General features: G+C 41.0%; 1 protein-coding gene across 1 annotated transcript in view; it reads right to left on the reverse strand.

Annotated features, from left to right (window-relative positions):
* Positions 1-14,963, reverse strand: part of xylt1 (xylosyltransferase I) — a 118,051-nt gene that overhangs the window by 93,885 nt on the left and 9,203 nt on the right. The gene's annotated exons all lie outside the window — the stretch shown is intronic.

The raw sequence follows: 14,963 nt of genomic DNA on the forward strand, positions 1-14,963 counted from the left end.
TACAGTATATTTATTATTTAATTTAATTTTATTTAATTTGTTCATATACATTTTTTGCATGACTGGGCTTTAATTTAAGTTTGTTATACCTGTATTGTTAGGAGTACATCCAATAGAAAACACTAAGGCTTTTTTAGTTTAATAAACACTATAAAGGGTCCTTAAAATACTCAATATTCAAGTATTTAAAAGAGATATTTCTCAAAAATAGGGGTGGTCGATATGGCTCTAAAATAATATCACGATATTTCAGGGTATTTTTGGGATAACGATATACTTGGCGATATAGGAAAACTAAAATAAATAATTCATTTCAGGAATATAGTATAAGAGTATAACAGAATAATCATAATGTGGAAAAATAAATAATATAGCATAAAATAATATAATGCAGCAAATACAATTGCAGAATTTTTAGTGCATGCATATAAACTGCAAACTAAAACAATTATACAATAAATACACCTAAAGCTTCACAGTAAATAATAGACTACTTTTAAGACAGAACAGCCCTATTATCATGATATGGATTTTTAATATCATGATATTTCTCTGTCACGATATATTGTATACGATATAATATTCCCCACCCCTACTCAAAAGCTATATTGCACAAGTTTTACAATTTGCAATATGTTATTATTAAAGACATTAGAGGCATTACAGTGTTAAAATCAGCCACAATTCTCTTCTTTCTCCAGTTAATTAAGAAATTCAATTCAGTGTGCGTTAAAATGTTCTTTCAAGCTACATTATACGTTATAAATATATTTAAAATGGCTACAGTCACTGCTCTTGAAGTTTATTTGCACCTTGTATCCAGAGTTTTAGGGATGAACCAGTATACTACCCAGCACTATTAGTCAACACCAGACCTGTAGTTTTTAGATTTAGAACAATATCTAAAAATGCACATCATGTATCTTAAATGTACATGAGAACTAGAAAAAAATGCATTATATTACACTGCACAAAAAAAACGTTGAGAAAACTCAACATTTTAAAACAACATGATGTATAAAGATTTGTAAGTTATCTCAACAACTGCACTGCATTGTCATTATAGAGTCTTGTAGAGATTGAACTGTTTAAGTTCTTAATAGCATTTTGTTTAAGACATTAGTAGACCCCATTTAAATAAAGAATCTAACTGAGCATGTGCAAAGTAGTTGGCTTCGGCTTTAACTAGGGTTAAACTTAAATTAATGTAAATTTGGCCAACACAGATTATTTAATAAGATCAAATTAAAAAAAAAAAAGAAAATGAATTAAGTTAGTTAAGGCAATTAATTTTATTTATTCATTTATTTTTATTTATTTATTTTTGTTCAGTAAAAATCAGAGTAAGAAGAACAGTTTATTTATTTATTTATTTTTTTTGCGGTATAAAATTCCATCTTGAATCATTATTTGTACTAGTCAAAATTTATTTATTAGTATTTATAGTGATGCAGATCTGGTATTTCACTAGTCATAAATTAAAAAATAATAATAATAAAGGAATAAAAAAAAACAAAGAAACATAAATATATATTTTTTTAGCTAACATAAATTAAAATTACTTTAAAATCAATGTGCAAAGTTAAAAGTAAGGCAATCAAATCCTAAGTTTTTTTTTTTAACAAGCCTGTTAAAAAAAACTCTTAAGCATTTTCATTGGTCGTTTCAACATTATTTTTTACACTAATTTACAAAAGTAACAATTTACACAGTGCAAGTTAAAAAGCCCTGTGGTGGAGAGGAGGTCAGTTAGCAGCAGAGTTTATTTTCATTTGCCATCTCTGACTGAGCACCAACACAACCCCCATTCATGACCATGTGGCCACATGTCTGACACACACACACACACCTCCCTCACCCACCGGTTCCACACCTCACACTGGCTGCATTCAGCTGCATTATACAGCCTCTTTATTCATAAGCTTCGCAAACAGACAAATGTAAACACTCCGGCTCCGCCGCCGGCTAATCACTTTTTCCAACAGGGAGCGTTTTAAACGTGCACACAGATCTGCTTATATATACTGGACATATAGTGAAAACATCCAGGGACTGACTACAGTGCTGCATAGTGCATCGTTCAGTGATCGGTATCACGATATCACCACCAAGCCTTTACGATATACAGGGGTTTGGGCAGCCGTGGTTTTACGTTTTTTGGATACAATCCGGGTTAGCACCGGAACATCCCTTTCAGACAGCTTCCTCTTCCTCACAGCGTCCACAGTTAATCCTGTTGGATGTGGTTGGTTCTTCTTGGTGGTATGCTGACATTACCCTGGATACCGTGGCTCTTGATGCATCACAAAGACTTGTTGTCTTGGTCACAGATGCTCCAGCAAGACGTGCACCAACAATTTGTCCTCTTTTGAACTCTGGTATGTCACCCATAATGTTGTGTGCATTGCAATATTTTGAGTAAAACTGTGCTCTTTGCTAATTGAACCTTCACACTCTGCTCTTACTGGTGCAATAATGTGCAATTAATGAAGATTGAACACCAGGCTGCTCCAACTTAGCCATGAAACCTGCCACACTAAAATGATGACAGGTGTTTCAGTTTAATTGTCCAACCCCTGTATAGAGCTGAGTCAGCGCCTAGCACTCAAAACTCGAGGAAAACAGCAAAACAACAGTAATCTGCCCTTTAATGAGGCATTTAAATGGCTATTTAAAGATACATTTTGGTTAAGAAGCTCAGACAGTACACAGCAGGATTTGTAAGCAGACTTTGTCTGAGGGAGGGATCTGTACCTACAGTGTATGGCAGATGTGGGAGCAGATGAGGGAGATGTAAAAACTTTCAAATAATGAGCTTTGTGCTGGTATCAGAGTTAAGCATGAACTAGCTTGTTTGTGTTTTGCCATTTAGCACAAGCTAGCAACAACTTATTAGTGTAAAAATGACAGAGCCCTTAAACGACTCTAAAATGATTCTAAAAATCATTACAGTCAGTCAAATAACAGCAATTACTCATTCAGATCAGGTTGACCTTCCCTGGCAGCAGCGAGCTCTGGATGTAGCGCAGAGTTGGATCTGTTAGGAAGGTCAGATATTCCTGGCGGAGGTCACAAACAAGCCCCTACAACAACAACAGCAGCAGCAGCAAAAACAACAACCACAGCTAATGCAGCTAAAGCAGCTAAAGCAGCTACAGCAGTAGAGTCAATAACAGCCAAGAGATGAACTTCAGCCCTCAGGTTCTTCTGGAACAGATCAAAAACCCTGTCCATCACCCATCCCCAACCCACCAGACCCAAATCAGCTCCACTGACAGCTGATAAATAAATAAGCAAATAAATAAATCACAAGCGCTCCAGCAAAACACAGATGAATGATGGGAGGAGAGGGAATCTGAGGTCGCCAGAAAAATACACTCACACCCAAAAAACAGCGCTAACTACAGCTATGCTAACACTAACACCATGGTGCCCCTCGTTCACAGCTTGGCTGATACTAGAGGCAGGTCCACTCTAAAAAACAGAGGTACGAAATGAGTACTTTTTTGTACTCAAAGGTACACTCTTCATAATTGTACCCTCAAAGGTACAATATTGGTCTTTACAGGGTCAGATTTGTTCCCTCTGAAGTACAAAGTCATTCCTAAAAGAAATAAGTACGAATTTGTACCATTTAACCAGCAGCCAAAAGGTACATTCAGTATTCTGTATCACTGCACTAATAAACAATATATATTTTATTTGCACATTTTTTTATTTGAAAGCCAGACAATTTTGCATCATGAAATTCTTGACACATATTTAGTTGATGGTAATGTTTATAATCTTTATAATCTATACTGGCATAAAAAAACATGGGTACAAAAAAGGACTTTCACTGAAAGGTACTTTTTTGTACCTCAATATAAGGTACAGCCCCAGCGACGAGCTTTGTACCCTTTTAGGTACAAATCTGTACTTATTTTTCTTAGTGTGTCCTATAAAGTCATTGTGGGGAAATAAATCAATAAATAAGCCAGCGATACCATAGCAACCACTGATTTGAGGGGCAACCAATCACAACCAATAGTCAGCTGCCACGACAGCTGCCACCAACTTCGCCAAATCCACTGGCACATCATAACCCATGGTCAGCTGGCACTATAACCATGACCGACTCCACAGGCCAGTCACAAACCAAGGTCAGCTGCCACAAATGTCACCATCAGCTCCACAGGCCCACCACAACACACGGTCAGCTGCCACAACAGCCATCACCAACTCCACAGACCCACCACAACCCATGGTCAGCTGTCACCACAACCATAACCAACTTCACCAACTCCATGGTCAGCTGTCAAACCAGCTATCACCAACCTTACCAGCTCCACAGGCCCGTCACAACTCACAGTCAGCTGCCACAACAGCCATCACCAACTTTACCATCCCCACAGGCCAGTCACAACCCACAATCAGCTGCCACCACAACCATCCCCAGCTCCAGAGTCCAATCACAACCAATGGTCAGCTGCCACAACAGCCATCACCAACTCCACAGGCCTGTCACAACCCACGATCAGCTGCCACCCACTTTACATCCCTGTCATAATCCACAGTCAGATGCCACAAATGTCACCATCAGCTCCACAGGCCCACCACAACCCAAGGTCAGCTGCCACAACAGCCACCACCAGTTGAGGTATACAAGCACATATTTTAAAATCAAGTCTTTTTCAGTTGCAATAGTGATATATAAACGTTGCATATCGCTTGATACCCAATACAGATGGATGGGGGTATAGATGTCAATGACGCTCTCTCGGACTCCGGCTGCTGATGGTAAGAGAGGCTCGGATCACAGTGGCAGCTCCTTACGCCTCTGTGCCACTCAGAGCCCAATTCAAATCATTGTTGAATTAATAAACCCTTTGCCTCTCAACGTGGGAGAGAATAAAGAATAAAGGCATCGGGATGCTCCAGAAAAACACAGATGAATGATGGGGGAAGGAGGGAATCTGAGGTCGCCACAATATAATGCACTCACACCCAAAAAAACAGGGCCAACCACAGCTATGCTAACGCTAGCGCCACGGTGCCCCTCGCTCCCAGTTGGCCGATATCGGTGACAGGCCCCTATTGTGTTGCCGAGCACACACAATAATTACCTCATTTTTTACAGACATGTTTACAAAAGGCGAGAAGAGAAAAAGAGAAAAAAAAAAAAAAAACAACGCTAACGAAACAACCCACTCTGCGATAATTGACAATTCGGCAATTGGAACCATTTCCACGATGCCGCCCCAGAGCCGGGGAAATAGAGTCGCTCTCTGTGACCTCTGATACGCAATAAAAAAACACAGCACGGGAGCGCCGGTCTCTCCCCCTGAACCAGATGAAGTCATTGTGGGGAAGTAAGTAAATAAATAAATAAATAAATAAACAAAATAAGCCAATAGAGGAAAAAAAAAAAAACTCAATTGAGCTCGAACTCATTAGCGGAGCGCATCATGGAAATGCTGCAGATAACCATCGGCTCAACACACAGAAACAAATCGATCGCCGTCGGTCCGGGCCATTACGCAACAGCTGGGCAGGGAGATGAAAGAGCCCGGTTGAGTCTTTACAGGTCCTGGAAGCAGGAGATGGGAGATGTTTCCATGAAAAAAAAAAGAGAGAAACGCTAGCGCTCGCCCCGAGGGGGGGCGTACGGACCCTTCACCACGTCTAAGAGAACGCGATGTAAAACAGCCTCTTCCCCAGCCTCTGCGGCCTCGTCGGGGGGCTTCTCGGGGGCGGGATACGCAGATATTTGTCTCTCGTCTCCTCAGGTTGAGAAGAGATGGTGTTAACGGGGCAACTTCCCTGCTGAGACTGAGCCTGGGGGGCATGTACTTAAACACACTGTACTGCACATGGAACTAATAAACAAAAAAAAAAGGTTCTGTGTAGAACGGAAAACACATTCTTTGACTCGTGTCGCAATAAAGGAACCCTTTGAGGTCAGTTTTGTTCTGGTCTAAATGTGTGACACTATGAGTTGGGATATGGGTTGGTTTTTTTTTAAAAGGGATTAAGACTAGTCAGAGGCTATATTTATTATTTTTTTAATATTAAATATTGATTAAAAACCCTGTTTAGTTCAGATTAATTGTATTGATTGTACTTTTAAAACAATTCAAATAAAAAATGTCAAAGTTAATTGACTATATCTGCATTCTACATTTACATTCACGGCATTTTAGCTGATGCTCTTACCCAGAGCCACTGGTTCATTACAGGTAATTACAGATTTGGGCCACTGTAGTGTTAGAAGTCTTGCCCAAGGACTCTTATTGGTGTAGCACAGCATAATTACCCAGACCTGGAATTACACCCCTAAATAGAGATGGACTGATCAACGTTTTTGGGGCAGATTTTGATTGGCGATCATCTTTCCTCTCGATTGCCGATACCAATCTTGGACAGGCCCAAATGCCACATTAATGGCAACTTATTATTTTAATAATAACAACAATAATCTAACACTTCAGCTCAGCTCAAGCAAGTGCTTAGATTGTCCCAAAAAATCCAGCCCAACCCAGCCCACCCAGTAAACAGGCACTGACAGTGAAGATCATCCTACTGCCAGAAACTACCCTGGGGAAAAGGCCTCATCTGGACAAACTAAAAAAATATATATTAAAAAACTAAAACCCCTCACCAGTTTTTAGTGTGTTCACTTCCTGCTGAAAACAGTAGATACAGCATGCTGAGCTAGCCAATACAAGCCAAGATAAGCCACAAAGGTTACAGTCGGACAGGTGTCCATCTGTGTGTGTGTGTGTGTGTGTGTGTGTGTGTGTTTGTGTGTGTGTATAAGCACTCCTGCCACTCCATCTCCCCAGAGCTCTCTTGTCTCAGAGCCACCAGCTCACTCATCATTCACAAGTTAGCACAGAGATAACTCTCCTGTACAAATAAGTGCAGAACAGCACCCAGAACCGTCACAACCCAGTGGCAGCTGCCACTACAGCCACCACCAACTCCACAGGCCAGTCATGACCCATAGTCAACTGCCACCAAAACCCCACAGGTCCATCACAACCCACAGTAAGCAACTTTACACCTACAAGGTTGAACAGCTAGATAGAAGCATCTACAAGAGTGAAGGACAGTGATTAAACACAGTGTTTAAGAACTTCAGCAGCACTGCTGTGTCACAACACTCCCCTAAATTAGCTAAGTTAGCCCTGATGCCAATAGCTAGGCTCAGCCGGCTCGAAGCAATTCAACTGCAATTTAAGATAAATACCACGGATACCACTTTTACACAGAGCTTTTTAAGCGTCAGCAGCATATTAGGTCATAATGTTTTGACTCATTTGGCAGTTTCCCAAAAATTGTCAGTGTGCCTTTTAGTACAGCGTTATACAGGAGTTTCAGTTTAGTTCTCCAGCACTAAAAACCCGCAAAGCGCTACTAGATCTTTGGCCGCCCATAGGTGAGTATTATCGGCCTGTAGCCTGCTGCTAACCCTGCTGGAGCACCATTAGCATTAATTACCCGGTAACCATGTTAAGCGCTAGCCCTTTGGCCGTAAGTAAGTATTAACAGCTCGTAGCCTGCTGGTAACCCTGGCTAGCACTGCAGTGTTAGCATTTAGCTGATGCTATTATCCAGAGCAAGATTATTCCTATTACAGTGTTGGGCCAAAGACTTTTATTGTTGTAGCACAGCATTCAGTCACGCAGGCCTGGAATTAAACCCCCGCCTCCCACACGGTAGCTCACTGGCAGGTAATTATCCACTGCACCACAGCAATACATATATGTGTGTGTATATATATATATATATATATATATATATATATATATATATATATATATATATCACATTGCGTTTTATTCTATTAGCCTCCTGGCTCCAGCGCAATGCTAAAAACAATCCAGTGAACCTGTGCTTTAAAGGCAGCTCTACCTGTGAGGCAGCGCTCTATAAAAGTATTGTTTTGGTGTCGGTGTCAAATTGATGGTAGCAGCGTGGAAACGTTTCAAACGACACTCAGCCGCGTTTCTGCGTAGCCGAGACTCCAGCAGGCCGGCGTGATGTTTCTGTTTCTGAAAGAGCGGCGGCGGCTGCTATTAGGAGCCTCGGCGCGCCTGTATTCTGGCTTTAAAGCTGAGAGCAGGCTTTGTTGTGGCTGTGTTGTGGGTGGCTTTTCCAGGCTTTATCTGTCCTCTTTGGGCAGGTTGACAGTAGAGGACAGGTGGTGGATCTCTTTCTTTTTGATCTGCCGCTTTTGTTCGGCTGGCTGTTGCTTTTCTTCCCCTCGTATCTCTTTCCCAACTTCGTCATCACAGGACATATCCTGCAGTACAGCTTTCTGTAGAGGAGCTTTTTCACTCTGCCACTTCTTTGGCTTCTTTGGTCAGGCGTATTATTTTCCTGCAGTTTAGATTCAGGTAATGCAGTGCTGGATTTTTTTTTTTATATTCATTTTGATTTATTCAGTTCTTACGCAAATTATTCGCATTACCAAGTTTGGCTCACATTAAAAGATATTACAAATATTCTTATTTAATCCAAACTTCCCCAATATAATATAAATATTTCCAAAAATACTAGGAAATATCTGCATTTTAATTTTTTTCAAGCTGCATGGCCAGGATTCGAACCTACTACGATCTCCCAATTGTAGTGGAAGCGCTTCAGACCACTGGATCACTTGGAACCCCTAATTATTTTATTTTAGATTTAAATACACATCACTGAAAGCTGAAGTTTTGAGAAGAAGAAAGGGTGCAGTTAATTTGAATTAATCACAGAATTCTGTTGTGATTAATCAGATTTTTAAAATCTTTTTAATTGAGTATATTGAGGACATCAACAGTGCTTCAAGAAAAATTAACCAACGGTGCATTTAATTAGTAGATTCAGAACGTGCAATAAGTAGAGGTGTCAATCGATTGAATGAAAAAAAAAGATAAAATAAATCACAACAGTGTGATATGCCTGGCACACATACTCTATAAAATGAATTTCTAGATTATTTACATTCATAGCAATTATAATGCACTGAAAACTGAATATCTAAGAAAGGTTTTAAATATTTGTTTCTAAGAATGTGTCACTGCTGATGTATTTTTTGTATCAAAACATCAGGATAAATATTCTATATGCTTAATGCTTATAAATATGCCTGTCCCATATAACAAGTTTAACAAACCTTCAGTATTTTTACAGTATAAATATATATTTTTTATTTATACAGTTGTGGTCAAAAGTTTACATACACTTGTAAAAAAACATAATGTTATGGCTGTCTTGAGTTTTCAATAAGTTCTACAACTCTTATTTTTCTGTGATAGAGTGATCGGAACACATACATGTTTGTCACAAAAAACAGTCATAAAATTTGGTTCTTTCATAAATTTATTATGGGTCTGCTGAAAATGTCACCAAATCTGCTGGGTCAAAAATATACATACAGCAACATTAGTATTTGGTTACATGTCCCTTGGCCATTTTCACGGCAACTAGGCACTTTTGGTAGCCATCCACAAGCTCCTGGCAAGCTTCAGGTCGAATGTTTGACCACTCTTCTTGACAGAATTGGTGCAGTTCAGCTAAATGTGATGGTTTTCTTGCATGAACCCGTTTCTTTAGCACTGTCCACATGTTCTCAATGGGGTTTAAGTCAGGACTTTGGGAAGGCCATTCTAAAACCTTAATTCTAGCCTGGTTTAGCCATTCCTTTACCACTTTTGATGTGTGTTTTGGGTCATTGTCTTGTTGGAACACCCAACTGCGCCCAAGACCCAACCTTCGGGCTGATGGTTTTAAGTTTTGCTGCAGAATTTGGAGGTAATCCTCCTTCTTCATTATCCCATTTACTTTCTGCAAAGAACCAGTTCCACTGGCAGCAAAACATCCCCAGAGCATAATACTACCACCACCATGCTTGACAGTAGGCATGGTGTTCCTGGGATTAAAGGCCTCACCTTTTCTCCTCCAAACATATTGCTGGGTGTTGTGGCCAAACAGCTCAATTTTTGTTTCGTCTGACCAGAGAACTTTTCTCCAGAAGGTTTTATCTTTGTCCATGTGATCAGCAGCAAACTTCAGCCGAGTCTTAAGGTGCCTTTTCTGGAGCAAGGGCTTCTTTCTTGCACGGCAGCCTCTCAGTCCATGGCGATGTAAAACACGCTTGACTGTGGAGACTGACACCTGTGTTCCATCAGCTTCCAAATCCTTGCAGACCTGCTTCTTGGTGATTCTTGGTTGACTCTTGACCATCCTGACCAATCTCCTCTCGGCAGCATGTGATAGCTTGCGTTTTCTTCCTGATCGTGGCAGTGACACAACTGTTCCATGCACTTTATACTTGCGTATAATTGTCTGCACAGTTGCTCTTGGGACCTGTAGCTGCTTTGAAATGGCTCCAAGTGACTTCCCTGACTTGTTCAAGTCAATAATTCGCTTTTTCAGATCCACACTGGGTTCCTTTGACTTTCCCATTGTAGCTTTTGTAGCTGAGTCTAATCACTGGGTCAAATGAGCCCTATTTAAATGGGCTCATGAGAAGTCAACAGCTGTAGTCAATCAGAATCACTTACAAGAAGTGAAGAGGCCATGACATGAAGCTAATTTGATTGACACAACTCGCTACATCACCAAAATTGACAAATTTTGTTGCTGTATGTATATTTTTGACCCAGCAGATTTGGTGACATTTTCAGCAGACCCATAATAAATTTATGAAAGAACCAAATTTTATGACTGTTTTTTGTGACAAACATGTATGTGTTCCGATCACTCTATCACAGAAAAATAAGAGTTGTAGAACTTATTGAAAACTCAAGACAGCCATAACATTATGTTTTTTTACAAGTGTATGTAAACTTTTGACCACAACTGTATATTTATATGTGTCTTTAAATATGTTGTGAATTCATATTTTTCCATATCGTCCTGCTCCAGTTTTCTAGTTTTTCCTTATGCTGTGCTTTTTTTTTTACCATCTTTTTTGTCAAAAACAACCTCTGAACACAATCTGGAATTTTCTTGATTGAGCACCGAGCGGGTTTTAAATTTTTTTTTTTCCTCACTGCAGCTGAAATCAGAAAGGAAGTGAGGAAACGAGCGTCTGAGAGCGATGGGTTTTCCTGCGAGGTGACAAAATTGTCCTTTTACAGCTCGCTGGAATTGATTGAGAGGATAATTCATGTGAATAAACGCCTGGTGCAAATTTCCCATTAGGAAAAAAGCGCTGGAAATTGCACCCGGGAGTTAAAACATGAGGAGAAAAGAAATTACCGATACACACAACCCCCCCCCCCCTTTACACCACCCTAACACCCCCTAAACCCCCCCCCCCCCCCGCCCCCCAACAGTTCCTCCTGATTCTTTTTTAGCGAGACATGCTTTAAAAAGTGGCAAGTCTTCGCATGTTTTCTGACGTTAGCACGTGCCGGGGTGTTGATTGAAACGTTATATCTGACAGAGCTGCTGCTGAGTGATGGATGGGGGTGGTGGGAGGGGATGTCGTCATTTGGGATCCAGGTGTTTTTACATATGTTCTGCATGTCTCAGAGCTTTAAAAAGTCACTGTCCTCGAGCTGCTTCTGTGTGTTCTCACACTTTACTCGATATGCAGGGGGGCAGACATCACCAGCCACTGAGTATAAAGCTCTATCAGGACGGGATTCGTTTCTCAGGGGGTTCTGGGGTAGTTTTCTCTTTTATGGGGGTCCTCTGTTATTTTATTCTCATGTATGTATGTGTTTTTCTCAGACGTTCTCTTATAAAAATTACAGGCTGAATTATCTACTGTTCTTTTTCTCTGAACTCCGTGGTCCTCCGGTAATTTTAGTCCCGTCCGGATCCACATCTCTGATTTTCATCTCCTCACAATAACATAGCTATTTGTTCACAGCCGCGTACCAGAATTACACTTTGGGCGCTTGGGCGTTTCCACGGAGATCCACTTAAAAAAACACAACAGCGAGTGGAAATGGAGGAGCTACTGAAAGTGATGTCAGGTGACCGAGAAAGCCAAAAAAAACTCAATGGTCCTCCTGTTTTTTCAATTGCAGTCCAGATGCAGGAGTTTCATCCGGTTGACTCTTCTGACTACTTTGTTGGCACTACTGTTAGCTTTTATCCTAGCACCTGCATGTTTCCATGGCTTTCTTTTTACGTACTTAGGTCACACGTTCAGCCTCTAAAAAAAGGATTCGGCTCAGTTTTACTGAACGCGAGCAGATGGTGGTGCAATGGAGACTTCAGAAGGGGAAACTTAGAAGCTCAGTAGCTCTAACTATTCACTCATAGTAAAACCAAACAAAAGTGTAGAGCGAACTTTCTGATTGCCCAGTTTAATTACCCATTCTCACCAGAGAGGGCCCTAAATCCCAAAACTTGAAGATATCAGGTTTAACATTGAGCTTTGGAGGACATTGTGTAGCAATGACGGTGCTCCATTAAATAACTGAGTTGGGATGAGTTAGGGATGAGATAGAGTGGTGATCACCCAACATCCTGGCCTCTCTATATGCTCTTGTCATGAAAAGAAATCAAATCCTCACAGCAATGTTCTAAAAACCAATGAGTAAGCAGGTGTCGCAACACTTTTATCGCTACAGTTTCATAGCTAACAAGAAGTACAGCACTTTTTGACACATTTCAACAACCCTCAACCATCAATTTCACCGAAAGGACTGGACTCGAGCAGCAGCAGCAGCAGAATCTTATTGTTTCCTGCACCCAGACCCGGTGAAGGTGCTCATGGGAGATGTGATGGATCTGCACTTATCCTCCTATTCCAACGAGACTTGTTTTTCAATCGTCCACCAGCTCTGCTGCTCAGCTTCTGCTGCCCACAAACTCAGAGGAGGGCGGCAAGATGGAAAAGTGAACACAGTCGTGACTCTACAGCCTGTGGCTCGACCAATGAACTGTCGGTGAATCCAGATCACGATACTTGTGCACTTGTGTTTTATAAGTTTTATATAGGAGGCAAAAACAGTTCTACAGGACTTGCACATTGTTTCATGCCATATTTACTGTATACCTTAGCAACCACTAAGCAAAACTACAACTTACACCACAGCAACCACCAAAGGAAATACCAAAGCAACTGACCAACAACCACCAAGCAACCACTAACCAACTCCAGTGACCACCTAGCAACAGCATAGCAACAAAATAGGACTTAATAGAAACCACCTAGCAACACCAAAGCATCCACTTGAGATACTATAATAATAGTAATCACCTATAGTAAACACCACAGTAACCACTAAGAAACTAGTTATAGCAACGTTATAGCAACCACCTAGAAACACCATGGCAACCACCTGGGATACTATAGTAATCACCTATAGTAAACACCACAGTAGTCACTAAGACAATGACACCCAACAACCACCCATATAACAACGTTATAGCAACCACCTAGAAACTATGGCAACTGCCTAGGAAAACATGGCAATCACCTAACAACACCACAGTAACCACTTATAAACCTAGCACTCTACTAGAAATACTGCACTATAGCAACCAACAATCAACACAAAGCATCCACCTAAATTATCACCTATAGTAAACACCACAGTAGCAACTAAGAAACTGGCTAAACAACGTCATTGCAACCACCTAAAAACACTATGGCAACCACCTGGGATAACAGCAATTACCTAACAACACCACAGCAACCACTTATTAACCTAGCACTCACCTAGCAATACTGTACTTTAGCAACCAACAAGTAACACAATATAGCAAATACATAACAACAAAGCATCTCACACACCAGCCATCACCATGAATACCACGAATACCATATAGCAACTGCCTAGCAACCTTTAATCAACTCCAACAGCAACCACATAGCAACAGCCTAGAGACCAGCTGGGATTACAATAGCAGCTGGGATTCAATATACCTAACCAATACCTACAATACTAAGCAACACCACAGTAACCATTTAGAAACTCCATAGCAACCACTTAGGATATTACAGTAACCATAGCAGCTACTAAGGGTGGGTAAGGGGCTATTATAAACTCAACGGCTCCATATGGTGGTCCGAACTTCCCTTCCTCAGTCTCATATCTACAGAACTTTATATTACACATTATTTCACAGCACTTACTGCATATTTTATACTGGTTACTAAATAATAAATGTCTCAGTATGAAATTACAGTCGTGTTATTAGCACTGGTGATAACGTTCAGTGGGTTAAACTGGTGGAACTGCTTGTGCCCATCTAAAGACGGCACCAGTGCAGCCCCCCTCTAGCCCCCAACCTCCACCTCCACTACCCCCCCAACCTCCACCTCCACTAATCCCCCCCACCCCACCCACCCTGTGTGACGGGCTTTTTCAGACAGGGCTCTGCTGCTTTGCTTTTAGCACTTGGGCTGGAGGCGGATAGTGCACAGGGTGACCTCACCATCACTGACCTTTCCCTCAACTCAGCCATGACAAGCTGCTATACGCTCCACTCTCCCGCCTCTGGACCTCTCACTCTTACGCTCACTCTCACGCTCACGCTCTCTATCACACTCACACTCCTGCGCACTATCACTATCATGCTTTTGCTTAGTATCACTCTCATGCTAATACTCATTTTCACGTTCATGTTTACTCTCACGCTCTCTATTACTCGTACACTTGCTATCACACTCAAGTTCGTGCTTTTGCTTACTATAACTCTCACATTAATACTCACTCTCATGCTCATGCTTACTCTCACTTTATCACTCTTGTGCTCTCGATCACACTCATGTTCATGCTCAATATGACTTTCATGCTCACTATCAGGCTTTTCATTACTATTACTCTCATGCTAATTCTCACTCTCGCGCTTATGCTCACTTTCACACTCTCTATCACTTTCGCACTCTCCATCCCACTCACGTTTATGCTCACTTTGACTCTCAGTCTCATGTTCACTATCATGCTCATGCTCACTATCAGCAACCACAAAGCAACACCATATCAACCACTTAGCAAGACAGTAGCAAACACTTGGCACTT

This window comes from Astyanax mexicanus, chromosome 19 (genome assembly GCF_023375975.1).
Source record: "Astyanax mexicanus isolate ESR-SI-001 chromosome 19, AstMex3_surface, whole genome shotgun sequence".
Lineage (NCBI taxonomy): Eukaryota > Metazoa > Chordata > Actinopteri > Characiformes > Acestrorhamphidae > Astyanax > Astyanax mexicanus.